Source organism: Chrysochloris asiatica, unplaced genomic scaffold, assembly GCF_000296735.1.
Source record: "Chrysochloris asiatica unplaced genomic scaffold, ChrAsi1.0 scaffold00034, whole genome shotgun sequence".
NCBI lineage: Eukaryota > Metazoa > Chordata > Mammalia > Afrosoricida > Chrysochloridae > Chrysochloris > Chrysochloris asiatica.
The window spans coordinates 2,773,056-2,787,592 of NW_006408552.1; positions in this window are offsets into that span (position 1 = coordinate 2,773,056).

Sequence of the window (14,537 nt, forward strand, 5' to 3'; positions counted from 1 at the left end):
CAGGACATAGAGCAGCTTTGGCGGCTGGGGGCAGGGTGCAGATCACTCAGCCTGTCCCCCTCCTTTCCTGCACCCAGCAGCTGTGGATACAGGGTGGTGGAGGCCCTGTGTGCACAGGGAGCTGCAGGCAGCCTCAGCCCTAAGAGAGGGGCTTTGATGTGTGACGAAGGGTCATTTTGGAGAGCAGAAGCAGCAGCCGGCAGAGAGGACCCAGGTTGGACTGAACAGAGAACCTGGGCAGGGGCTCTGTGGAGGGAGGTATCCAGGGGAGACTCGGCCTGGACAAGTGGGCGCCCCGTCAGAACTGAAGCCCCGCGAGCTTCCCCCTGCATCCCGTGGCTCCCAGAGACCAGAAGGCTGGGTGAGAGGCCAGAACCCCTGCTGTCTGCTGACCCAGAGTGACCCCAACCCCTCTACCATGCAGGACACTGTGCTGTGGGGGCAGGGAAGTTGGCTGAAGCTAGCCAGCCTTTAGACCAATGCTGGGGACAAGGACACTTTCTAATCAGAGCCTTTGCTTCTTTATCCATCTCCAATTCCATGTTCTTAAGTCGTCTTTGTGCCATTTGTGGCATTGGAGACTGTTACGGAAATGGTGGTTTTGAGGGAAGGGAAACCAAGACACGTTTAAACTTTTCTTTCCCGAGTCCCACACTGAGCCCCATGACTTCTGGGACCGCCTGCCCGTTCACTGCTTCCGGTCTCAGGGATTGTGTTTTCCCAGGGACCAGAGAGTCGGCTCTAAGAAATGAGCACCCCCAGCCGGACACTCTGAAACCTGGTTTCTCTTTTGGTCAGGAACTGACTGGTGTTTTGTTTTGTTTGTACTTCTCATATCTTTGCACTGTGGGCTTCCTTATCACCTCCCAGGATGTGGGCCGTAGCTCTACCGCCTGCTTCGCCTGGGCCCCTCATCAGCTCTGGAGAGGCCCAGGAGCCCTGGCCCTGCCTCTGATCGGCCGAGACTCTGAGCAAGGCACTTCCTGCCTCTCCCAGGTCACCTGCCCGGTTATTTGTTATCTGAGTAGTAGTTGCTCTTCAGGTAGAGTTCCCATGTGAATTTATTAAACAAGATTGAAAAATGCAAAAAGGGACCAGCTTGCCCAGCTCCCCGCCACGCCACATACCCCTGTGCTACTGTGCCAAAGAACTGTGTGCAGCCCACCTGGCTCCGCCTTTGAGGAGCACCCTGGTGCATGGAAGTGTGTGGTGTTAGTTGCCATACTGCTGGCTCAGACTCTTGGTGCAGCTGTGAATACACAACACAGCGCGGCATTGGCTGGCCCTGCACCATCTCCAGGAGCCGGGGGGGCCTTTGTCGCACCTTTGTGCCAGCCCATCTCATTGAAGGGTCCCCTCATTTTTGCTGACCTCCTACCACATACCATGTCTTTGCCTAGCAATGGGTCTTTCCTGGTGACGTGTTCAAAATAAGCAAGAAGAAATTTCACAGTCCTCACAGTTGAGTTTTTTGTTTGTATTTCTGTGACTGACTTGTTCTGGTCAAACCAAAACACTGCGTCAAGTCCATTCTGACTCACAGCCACCATACAAGACAGAGGAGGACTTCTCATGGCATTTCCGAGGCCCAGGGAACCTTCACAGAGGCAGACTCACGTCTTCCTTCTGTGGCTGGTGGGTTTGAACTACCAACCTGTCCATCAGCAGGGCTCTTTGTTCTCATGGCAGCCGTGGTGGGTTCTGTTTTCCTCGCCAGCAGCACAGTTGAGCTCATCTGTCTGCTTTTTTAGTTGTCCAGGTTTCTCATTCATATGAAGCCATTGAGAATACCAAGAAGACTGTGTGAATGAGTTGTTTCTTTCAGAAGGATCAGCACAGGGCCTATGCCTAGGAGGCAGAGGTTAAAGATGTTCCAGATATTGAGCCTTTCTAACCTGCTGTCGCCTCTAACACTGACTACTCTTTCCCTCAGTACTCTTCCCCACCATCGTTGTGTCCCATAATTCACTGCAGCATCTCAGGAACCGTCATGCTGTGGAAGCTGGAAGTCCCAGTCAGTGAGTCTGGTGTCAGGCTAAAGGCTTCTCCGGACTCACATGGTTGCAGGGGCTGGTAAACCCGAATCCAGAGTCAGACGACAGACTGCTGTCTCACCATGCCACTGCAGAAGCTGGTGAATTGGGTCAGATGCTAGACTGCTGGGTCAGGTTCCAAGAACTAGAGGTCAGATGCAAAAGAGAGAACCATGCCAGAACATTGATACCTCAGGGAAGGTGGTGCAACAGTGTTACTTGAATAAGGATGCTAAGTTAAGTCACATCCCTTCCTAATCTTGCCTAGTTAACATAACAGACAACTCAGTCCCAAATGGGACCATAACCACAGGTATAGAGTGGACAGATGTGCAGTACATCACAGTACATTGCATAGCTGTCAAACCACAGAAAACCACGGCCCGGCCAAGTTGACACATAACCCTCTGGGCTCCATACAGCTTTTTTGCATTGGCAGCAAGCTGTTCAGTCCCCTGGGTAGACCGCAAGCATCTGTGCATAATCCTACCCAGTTGTGTGGCAGGCACGGCACTAGGACTGGCTAGAGAGGCATCTTTACTAACCGTCCCATACCTCAGTCAGCAAAGTGGCTTCTCTGCTTTTTAGAGTTTTAATGTTTTGCAGCAGAGTTTTCCAGCTTGATTTCTTGACTGTTGCTCTCGAGTGCTGATTGTTAATCCAAACAGAACGAAATTCTCTACGGCTTCAGTTTTTCTCTTTTTATCATGAGGTTTTCATGTTGGAAGAAGTGCAGCCAGAACGCTCCTTAGAAGCCGGGATGGCAAGACTTCATCTCTCAGACTTCAGACAAGTTACCAGGAGGGACTATAGCCCCTAGAGGAGGATATCATGCTTGGCAGAGTGGAGGGTCATTGAAAAAGAAGACCCCAATGAGATGGATTGGCATTGGGGCAGCAGCAGTGGACTCAAAACTTAGCAACAACTGTGAGGCAGGCCCAGGACCGGGCAGTGTTTCATTCTGTTGGGCATCAGGTCACTGTGAGGTAACTCGATGGCCCCTGACAACGTCATCATGAGGTTTACTGGTTCTCTTGTGAGAATTTCACATTTTACCTTTTTTTTTTTTAAACATCCAGGTATATTCCATACTAAAAGCTTGGCCATTTATCTTCATCAATTAATACTTGAAGACACCTTAATTTTCAACCAGTCTCGCTGACCTCTAGCTTTCCTCATTGTGGCCGATGGTTCTCCGAGTTTCACCTCATCTACCGGCGTGTGCTTGAAGGGTGAACCTGGTTCTGGGTTCTCCATGCTCTGAGAGATACTGGCTGCAGTGAGGAAGGCTGGAAGTCCAAGACACTGGCCACAACACCAAGGGCCCCTCCCTCACCAGGTCCCCTGATCTACTGAGTCTCCTACCGGCAAACACATGCTCTGCTGGCTCCCATCTTAAAACCCGTCTCCACGGGTTCCTCCCCTCTTCAGCCAAACTCCCCAAGAATCCCATGTTTGCTTTCACATCTTCTGGCTCTCTCAGCCCATTCCAATGGAGTTTTCATTCCCATCATTCCACTGAAATTATTCTAGCCAAATCCATCCCTTGCCAACATTCTCTCTAGTTTTTCCAACTCCTCTCTTGGTAGTCTTGAGTACTTCTTCCTGGCGCTCTGTCTTCCCTTCTCACCGCATAAACTAAGTGGTGGGGTGATGTGGGGTGCTGTCTTCCATTCTCAGCACTCGTACCCAGGGAGCGCTTGTCCAGCTCCCTTGAGCAGCACCTACCCTCAATGCCATCTTCACTGCTCCTCATATTTGCTCCTGACTCCAGATTCCTGTCCAGCTGCCTGCAAAACAACCTTCTGACTTCCTAAGCATGTTCCCAGGGGAGCACAGTGGCTCTGAACTGTGAACCACAAGGTTACTAGTTCTAGCCCACCAGCCACGCCACAGGAGAAAGCTGAGGCGTTTGGCGCCCACAAACATTGACAGCCACAGAAACCCTATACAGGAGTGCTGTGAGTCGAAACCGACTAGACAGTGCTTAACAACAAACATGTTCCAAATAGCCCTAGTGGCACAGCAGTTTAGCGCTCAGCTGCTAACCAAATGGTTTGAACTGACCAGCAGCTCTCTGAAAGACCTGGTGATTTGCTCTCATCAACAGTATAGCCAAGAAAACCCCAAAAGGCAATTTGATTCTGTCATACAGCGTTGCTATATGTTGAGATCAACTTCATGGCACCTAACAACAAGCATGTACCACCTCGAGTCTCCCCACCACAGACAATGACACCACCACGCACAGTTGCTCAGGCAGCCTAGGGGTCCTCCTTGGTTTCTTTCTCATCCCGTTCCCACAGCCATCCAGGGCAGGTCCTGCATCTGTCCACTTCCAGTGTCTTGCCGGATCCATCTGTCTTAGTTCTCTAGCGCTGCTGTCACAGAAATACCACAAACTTACTCCTTGGTTTGTTGTGGGTTCTGGCTTACAGCGACCCTGTGTACATCCAACAGGACGAGGCACTATCCAATCCTGCGCTATCCTTACAATTGTTGTGTGTGAGTCCATGGTTACAGCCACTGTGTCAATCCACCTTGTTGAGGGTCTTCCTCGTTTTCACCGACCCTCTCGATTTAGGAAGCTAAGATCAGAATTCAGAGAGGGGCAGACTGCCAGCTCTGTGGGCGCGCCTTTAACATCTGTGAGCCCCATATCTCTCAAGGATCTCCATGTCTTCATAGCAGTCGCCCTTGGTCCTTGAAGGTTCACAAAGCAGTGACCGTATGTGCAGAGGACACATTCTGCTCTTGGCTCTCTTTGGTGGTGGTAGGTCCTGTCTCTGTCCTTTTCTCTCTTACAGTAGGTATTGCATGTCACACCCTAGGGACACTCGCCTCACATCTGATTGGGGCTGTGACCAGTTAGGGGTGTTGGAAGAAATGCAGCCTGAGTGCTCCTTGGAGGCCAGGATGGCCAAACTTCTTCTCCCAAAACTTGGAAAAGGCAAGAAGAAACAAGGGCCGGAAAAAGAAAACAAGGTTGGGAAAAGGGAAGGGCCGAAAAAAAAAAGAAAAACCCCCCAGGAAGATGGATTGGCAGAGTGGCAGCATCAGTGGCCTCAAGCGTGGCAACAATTGTGGGGTTGGCCCAGGATCGGGCAGTGTTTTGTTCTGTTGTACATAGGGTCGCTATGGGTCAGTACCGACTCAATGGCACCTAACACCACCACCCTTCATACTGTGACTGGTTTATCACATGAGATCACATGCGGAATCTCATAACTGGCACATTACATCATTATGTAACTGCCAAACCACAGAGAGTCATGGCCCCACTAGAGTCCCAAGCCTCTGCCATCCTTAGCTTGGATCAGGGCCATATGTAGCTGCCTGACTTGGCATCTCAGGCTCACATCTCTGGAGCTCGCTCCTGCCTCAGGACCCTTGCACCTACTGAGCCTGGGATGCTCTGCTTTCTTCTACAATCAGGCCTCAGCTCACAATTGGAGCCTCGTCCAAGAGGCCTTCCTACCCACCCACTTTCCACCAGTCTTCTGTTTGACTTTCTCTCACAACACCTGTCACTGGGCAACTAACTGTACCCTGCCACATCAGCATTCCCCACCCACAACCTAGACTGTCAGTCCGTGAGAATAAGGACTTTGCTTGTCTGTCCTTTGCTGTTTCCCTAGTGCTAGCTCAATGCCTGGGACATCACAGTTGCTCAGTAGAGTCAGGAAAATAATGGAGCAAACCCCAGAGACTGGAAACAAACAGGTAAGTTCTCAGCAGAAAAGCAGCGTATGTGGCGGGAAGAACCATAGATTTCTACCGTTTATTGTGCTCCCTGGAGGCTGCTAGGTGGGACTCAAGGCTCACTGCACTGCAGCATTGCCACCACCTGCAAAGCCTTCTAAAAAAGGCGATTCGCAGCCATGCTCTAGCAATTCTAGCTCATTTCCATGCTAGGCCCAAAATAGGAGTTTTAAACAGGTAACCAAGGATTTTACTGGTGAAATAAAGTAAGCTTTCTCTCTGAAGAGTAAGACTTCGTTTCAACTGCCTCAGCCAACTGGAAGAGATCCATATTTGTGTCCATTCCAAAGAAAGGTGACTTAACAGAACAGGGAAATTATCTAACAGTGTCATTAATGCCACACACAAAATTGTGCTGAAGATTAGTTAAAAACAGCTACAGTAGTGTACCAACAGGGAGCTTCCAGAACTTCAAGCTGGCTTCAGAAGAGGATGTGGATTGAGTAGTGTTGTTGACGTCAGATGGATCTTGACTATGAGCAGAGAATACCAGAAAAATGTTTTATCAACAATGCAAAGTCGCTTGACGGTGTAGATGAAAAACAACTATGGATAGCATTGCGAAGGATGGGGATTCCCAAACACCTCACTGAGCTCATGTAGAGCCCGTTCATAGACCAACTAAGGGGATACTGCGTGCTTTAGACTCAGAAAAAGTATGCACCATCCTTGTAAATCTGTATGCTGAGCAAATAATCCAAGAAGCTGGACTATATGAAGAATGTGGCATTAGGGTTGGAGGAAGTTTCATTAGCAACCTGTCATATGCAGATGACACCACCTTGCTTGCTGAAAGTGAAGAGGACTTGAAATACTTGGTGATGAAGATCAGAGACTGCAGCCATCAGTATGGATTACAGCTCAAGGTAAAGAAAACACAGCCTCCCTACAGGACCAGTAAACAACACCAGGATAAACAGAGAAAAGATTGAAGGTGTTCAGAATTTCATTTTACTTGAATCCCTAATCACTGCTCATGGAAGCAGCAGTCAAATCAAGGATGTGTTGCATTGGGCAAATCTGCTGCACAAGAGCTCTTTAAAGTGTTACAGAGGTCACTCTGAGCACTAAGGTGCCCCTGACCCAAGCCATGGTATTTTCAATCACTTCATATGCATGTCAAAGCTGGACAATGAATAAGGGAGATGAGAGAATTAATGTATTTGAGTTGTGGTGTTGGAGAAGAATATTGAAAGTACCATGAGCTGCCAGAAGAACAGATCTGTCATGGAAGACGTACCGCCAAGAATGCTCCTTAGAAGCCAGGACCCAGGACGGCAAGCCGCCATCTCACGTACTTTGGACATGTGATCAAGCTGCTTGGAAAAATAGAGGGTCAGAGAAAGAGGAAGAACCCCCCTCAGTGAGATGGCACAACGGCTGCAATTACGGGCTTAAACAGAATTAGGAGGAGGGGGCAGAGCTGGGCAGTATTTGTTCTGTTGAGCGTAGAATCACTATGAGTCAGAACCATCTCCAAGACACCTAAGCACACTTCTCTCCCCAGACCTTGGAAAATGCTGGTTTGGAGCAAATTACTGTTTCTCTTTCAAACTGAGCACCTATCTTCAACATTGACAGTAATGTTCTACTGACTTTTTGTTAATAGAAATTATTTAACTCCAGAGCTGGATAGATGCAACATGATTTCGGTGGATTGCAGAGAGGCATTGATAGCTCCCTGGAGAAGTGCAGCCCCATGAAGTGGCCAAAGGAGATACCAGGAGGGACAAGGAAGGTGGAGACATTGAACAACAATGAGAGTGGTTGAAAGGGGTCAGGCTGGAGAGGAGAGGAGCAGACTGAGAGGGTGAGAGTTGGGTCTCAGAAGGGAAGTGGTGAACCCAGAGTTGAGTGAGCAGAGGCTTCACATAATAGGAATGACAGGCTGAGGGAAGAGCATGCGAGACTGGAGTGGAGAGGAAAGCTAGGTCCACACTCTTCACACAAGATGAGGCCAGGTGACTGACCCTCAGAGAATTCCTTTTTCCATTGAGGTCTCCCGGAGAGGGAGTGACTTAAGCTAACATCAGCCAATTAAGGAAATAGCCCAGACTGTGGCCCAGACCTCCTCATGTGGACCTCTACCTGAACCTCCTCCTCTGTGTAGCTCCTATTTCACTATGTATGCACCTGAGGGGCACCATCCAATGACTAGATTTGTGATTGCTTTATCTTTTCATTGCTTTTTGTCATTTTCTAGGGAAGAAAAAAAAAAAAAGCCATCGTCTATGTTTGGCTAGAAACTTGGCTCTGAAAAGCACCCGTAATTATGACTTGAGCTGTCCAGGCCGCTTGGGGCTGGAGGCATTGTTACCTAGCACAGGACACTTTCTAACAGTTGTACGGAAGTCAGGCTGAAAGAGAGAAAACTTAACAAGCAATGGCTGTTGCGGAGAGAATTCTCACCTGTGATACAACTGCTGTAATCTGCAGTGTTTTCTTCCTGTTCTCCAGTTCCTTTCACAAAGAATTTGAGGTTTGAAGGCCACAACCATGATTGCTTTTTGAGAACTTGGCCCCTGCCCCCTCATTTGTTGAAAATGCACATGATCCCTTTCTGTTTTAGAGGGGAACTGACCCCACATTCTAATATTATAAAGAGACTGTTCTAAGCTTTGTACAGGACAAAGATGTTGAGTCGATCCCAACACATAGTGACCCTGTATAGGGTTTCTGAGGAAAAGCTGGTGAGCTTGAACCGCCAACCTTGCAGTTCAAATGGCTTTGCCGTCTGGCGCATTAACCCACAGTGCCACACCAGGACTCCAAGACAAAGATAGTCATCTGGAACTGAGGAAACCCATCAGCATGGACACAGTTGTTAAGCACTATGAAGTTGGTGCCTACTCATATTGACCCTGTATAGGGTTTCCAAGGAGCAGTTGTACAGAGGTGGAAATGGAGCCCTCTGGTTCCCAGCCATGGAGTACCTTGATAGGGATGAGGGGTCAGAGACAACTACCATTAGATCAATTCATCTCAGCAGGGAAAGGGCCTGGAACCAGGATCTATACCTAACTGAAAACCATTTACAGGATTGGTTCTGGGGCTCTGACCACCTGGCTACTGGATGGTTTGGGGATGTCTCCTGACCATGTAGCCCTGAGTCAAAGCCACCAGAACCCCAACTTTAGCTGACATGCAGCTGTCCTCAATAAATCATTAAGGCGTTACCTGGGCAAATTCCCTGAGAACAAACTGCCCCTCCCAGGACTAGGCAGGGAGTTGTAATCTACTTCCAAACACATTCTTCCTGAAGGCAAAGCCACCCGATGGCTGATAAACGGAAGCTGAATTTATGACAAGATTCAATATGGAGTTAGGGTTCCTGTTGTAGAGAGCCGCCTTCTTCAAACCAAGTGGCTCTAAAATGGAAAGAATTGAAACTGATACACAGGTGTTGTGGGGGTGAGAGGGGTCAGCGGACCCGGGGGTTTTCCTGTGCCCCTTGTCTAGGGACCTAACAGGCATGCTGGTTAGGTGAGTTAAGTGCCATGGGGTTCGTTCCAACCCTGCATAGGGTTTCCAAGGAACAGCTGGTAGGTTTACATCACCAACCTTGTGGTTGGCAGTCCAGTTCTTAGGCTACAGCGCCACATTAGGAGGTCACTAGGAGGGGACAACTGGCTTAGTTTTCAAGTGGCACTCTAGATCAAAGGTGGGCAACGTCCAGCCTTCGGGCATCTAAGGCCTGAGAGTGAAATCATTTGGTCTGGTTCTGCCAAGACAACTGCACTTCCAACTCATAGCGACCTTGTATAGGGTTTCCGAAAAGCGGCTGGTGAGTTTGAACTGCTAACCTTGCAGTTCAAACCGACCTTGAAGTCCAGTGCATTGCCCTGCAAATTAAATGTTTGAGCAAATACAGCAGGCTAATTTGTAAATTGTTAATTTTGTATGGCCCATGAATAATGTTTTAAATTCTGGCAGAAAAAAAGGTTCTGCACCTCTGCCCTAGATTAAAAGTATCACCTCAGCAATGCCTTCTAAAATACAGTTTGAAATATAAATGCATTTGGCCTGGCTTCTACTCTCCGAATGTCAGAAAACTTGGACTGTCATGAGTGGAATTTTTCTTTCTTTTAGGTAAATGTGTCACGGTCTGATACTCTTGGGAAAGGTGGAAAAACCCGATCTAGGACACGCAGCCTCAAGCATGAAGGAAGGGCTCTAAGGGGCGGTCTGGCACCAAAGCACTGAAGCGAACCAACCCATCCTGCCTCTGAGTGAATTATTTATGTGCACTTCCTGAAAAGTACATCCCTGTTGTACATCTAAGACGTAAAGCTGAGAGTTCACCGCTAAGGCTGCGCAGTTCCCCTTAGCAGGGGAAGGGAAGGAAGACGCAGAATCAGCATCTCAGGGGTTTTCAGTCCGAGGTCAGCTGGGAGGGCCTCGCCTGCTGCACTTGGGTTCAGTCCCCACGGACTGGGAGAGGGTTGTGCTGTCTGGGTATCCACCCAGCAGCTACGGGAGCGCTCCTTCAGTGCCATCCTCGTACACCACGGCAAACGACGTGGCTTTCAGACCTTTCCAGTCTCCTTTTTCCCACGCTCCGTACCTCACAAGGAGCCGTGGTGGCGCTGCAAGTTAAGCGTTGCCCGTAAGAGCGCCAGTTCAAACCGAAAGAGAAAGATGCAAGATTCAGTCAGTCTCAGGGAGCAGATTCTGCCCTGTTCTATAGAGTCTCACTGAGTCAGCTGCGGTATTCTGGGGTTACCGACCTCACTCTTGGCCCTCAGCAGTCTGAGAACGGGATAGAGTCATGCTTCAGGTACAGTGCGCCCTTTTGCCCGCTCCTCCACCAGGTCAAAGACCCAGCCTGGGCGTCCCCAAGGCGCACAAGGAATCTCTGTGACTCCTCTTCTGCGCGCAGGCCGGTTCCCCCCAGGTCGAGCAGGGATACCCGTCCTGTAACTCGTTGGTCAGCCCCAGGGGTCAGAGAAGCTCAGTCTACTGGTTCGGTCCCCGAGCCCGGTGCGGCTGAGGCGCTGGAAAGCGAACGTCGCCCCGTTTCCCGGCTTGGCCTCGCCGCCACCACGCTTCGCTTTCTAGATCAGAGGCGCCCGGCTGGGTAGATCGCGAGGACAGCACAGAGGCGCACCGCCCGCGGCCCTTCCCTACCCTGTCGGGCGGCCCCGAGTGTGCGCGGGCAGAGACGACCCACCCAGGGGGTATCCACGAGGCCTGCTCCCTGCGCCCCCCATGGAGCGACCGCCCGGTCACGTGGCCTGCGAGCGCCCCCGCCGGGCTGGTCACGTGACGGCGGTGCGCGGTTGCCTTGGTAGCGGCTGCGGCGGCCAGCGGGGCGGAGGCGCTCGTGGGACGCCGGCCGGAGGGAGGGGGCGGTGTTCTGGGCCCTGTGGGGCCACGGGGCCACTCTGCTCGCTGTCGCCGCCTGCAGCAAGCCCCGAGTCCGAGCCGGGCGGGGCGACGGGGCAGCTCCGGTGAGTGCTTGATCGTGGGGGTCTGCCGAGTGGGGGGGACCCCGCCCAGCCGGAAGCCCGGAATTGGAGAGGGGAGCCCCGGGGCCTCCGCCCGGGCAGGTTGGGCTTGGGGATGGGGCAGAGAGAGAGGACGGCTCTGAGGCTGGGGGCGGGGTGTGTGAGTGTGTGTGAGAGACAGACAGACAGTGAGTGTGTGTGTTAGTAACAGACGGTTTCCTTGTGCTTGGTAAGCGTTTGCGTGGCACATGCCTTTGCTCTAGATGTTTAAAGGAAGTCTACTTCCTAAAACCGACCTTTTGGAAATGTTTCAGACAGACTTATCCAAGGATACACCTCCTGTTTGGTGATGGTGGTGGTGATTATGTGCAGTGGAGTCGACTCCTAACGACCCAGCATAGGGTTTTCGAGGCTGTAAATCTTTACAGGAGCAGAAAGCCTCAGCTTTCTCCCGTGGAACAGTTGGGAGTTTCGAACTGCTGATTTTGAGGTTTGCAGCCTGATTCGTAACCACTACGCTACCAGAGCTCCTTACTGTACAGGGTATCCAAGGCTAAATCTTAACAGAGCCCACAGCCTTAGCGTTCTCCTGCCTTAAGTGAGAGAGGGTCCCACTACAAGACCACTTTCCTCAAGCTGCCCACTCAATTAAAAACCTTCAAGGTTAAGCCAGGTGTGCATGCTTTGAAGCTGCTACCGCCTGACTGACTAGCCCTACGCCCCCTTCACCAGATTGGGGACTAAACTCTGCTCCTCCAGCCCCACACAAGGCCTGGAGCAGGATAGGACAGAGGCGCCTTCAGGTGGGCAGGAGTCAGGTCTTGGGGGAAGTGGGGTTCCTCTGGAGGAAGCGGCTTCCAGATGTCTCATGACCCAGGCTCCCAGCAGACAGGCCCTGCCCGTCCTGAGAACACAGAGCTGAGACTCCCTTGATGCTTCTCCAGAGGCCCAGCTCACGTCTCACTGCCCTGGAAGCACTCTGTCTCCACACTAAGCTCCCTCAGTGGTGGCCCCAGGGTTTCAAGAGCCTTCACCCCACACAGCTGCCCTTCATCCCTTTGGAGGCACAAAGCCCTCATGTGCCACCATCATACACCCGTTTCACTGGGCGCCCAAACCAGATAGAGCCAGCAATCCTTAGCTCCATTGGAACCCTGTATCCAACACAATTGCATTGTGTGGTGTGTGCCGTGCCCTGGCCCAGCTCCACCTGCGACCTGCATGCTATCTATCATTCAGCAGGATTTCTCAGCCCCACCCTTACAACCAGCCTTCTGCCATATCCCCAGTAGGATGGGAGGCCCCAGTGCACCTTGTTGAGTTTAATAGCCCTGTGTCTGAGGAAGGACCCCTCTTGGCCAGGGCTGCCTTCACTACTGGTGTCCTTGTCCCAGCAGCTTACTCCCTGGTGTTGCCTGCAGGGATCTTCCCTCTGCTCCAGCCCCTCCACTGTGCCCTCCACCCTTCCCAGTCCCTGGACTACAACAGTCAGGTACCCGAGGGCAGTGAATTTCCTCTGGTGGAGTCTCATTTCTCATCTTTGATGGTCAAGGATGCAGGATGCAAGATGGAGAGACAGATGTTGTATGGTACTTTCCTTGCCTTTCACACCTCCCCACTGTGTATTGTCTGCATCATAACACAGGGTTGTTTCTGTGACACAGAGAGGGAAAGGAAGAAAAAAAGTGCATTTCCAAATGACGACATTTAAAATTATTTGGCACTGACCCATGGATTGGGGAGTGAGCACCATTTCTTGCAATTCTCCCCGTGGGAGGGGCCATTCCAGTGATTAATGTGTAGAGTGCAGGGCTTCTGGCTGCAGAGGCAGGCCCACAGAACCTGAGTGTAGCTCCCAGGTGGTTGTTCCTATAGATGTTCTCATAGATGGCATCCTCTGGCAGAGCCAGAAGGGCATGGAGTTGGTCCCCCAGGCTGCTGAGAGGAATGAAGAGAACCTTTTTCCCACCTCCGGAGTCCTGGTGTGATGCTGGACAGCAAGGTCTGTTTGAACCTAAAGGTCAGTGGTTCAAACTCACCAGCTGCAGATCGTAAATCCTATTCAGGGTGGCTCTGAGTCGGAACCAATTCTACTGCACTTAACAGCCACCTTCCACCTCCAGAGGCCTTTTCTTTGAGAGCTTGGCATTCATGGACCATGTTGGGGGCATTTCCTCAGCCCAGTCCTTGCTCCCTGTACCTCAGAAACAGTGATCTGTTTGTAATCTCCTTAAATCAGCTTTTCATGGGGCCTGTGAACCTGAATTGAAGTTTATTCCTGATGCCAAATGAGCTGCAAGGCGCGCCTGTGCCCTTGAAGCACATTCTGCAGATTAATTGGAACGGGACCCTGGTGAGCTGCGGCTCTGGCTGGCCTTGTGGGCTGAGTGAGACCCACAGTCTCCTATTTGGATTAGCGGAGATTTGCATTTGAATTCACAAATGGAGACCAGTCTATCCTGCAATCTTCAGCCTGTGTTAAGTACTGTCAAGCCAGATGTGTTCCTGCCCCCCCCCCCCCACCTCCCCCCAGGGTCTCCAGACTCCATTTCCCTTTAAGAGTTTGTCATTTTGCTCAAGGTTTCCATTGCTACTTAAATGTGGCTTTTCTTGAGTTATATAAATGGAATTTTTTTTTTTTTTTTTTTTTTTTTTAGTGTACACTTTGCTGGTGAAAATTGAAGTTGGGTTTGAGAAAGGAACAGCTTCTTGGAAATGTTTATTTTATTGTGGGCACCTAGACATTGAAAAGCAGTTTTTTGAGTCTTTGGTGAGTTCTAGCTGCACGGGAGTCTAGTAGGGTGGGGCTGTCCCCACTGGGAGATGAGGGAGCGGAGGTGTCGTGTTCAGAATCTCACAGCAAAGCGAACAATCCAGGTTCTGTAATTGAAGGTGAAAGCTTTTCTCCAAACACCGCAGTACTCTGTTCCCTGAAGGCAGGTCCAAATCTGAGGAATTGCCAGGTTCTTCAGGCCAGCCTTGAAATTCCTTTCACCAGTGGCCTGGAGCCTCATTGGAGAATGGGAATGAAAGGCTGGGGGCCAGCTTTGTCCAGGGAGCATCTTTGAAAGTGAGGATGTCTAGAGATGAATGCTGACCCACCACACCTTTGAATTGCCCCACGTTTTGGCTGGGGGGCTGTCTCTGAGACTCCAACCCCACATTCACACTACCTTTGTATAGTGCCCCCTCCCAATGCCCTAGAAGGTTAAATGGTCTTGACTTCTGATTTTTCCAGGTCACGTGGACCCATTTCTAGCATGCCCGAGTCTCTCCCTCTACTGCCCCAAGCCTG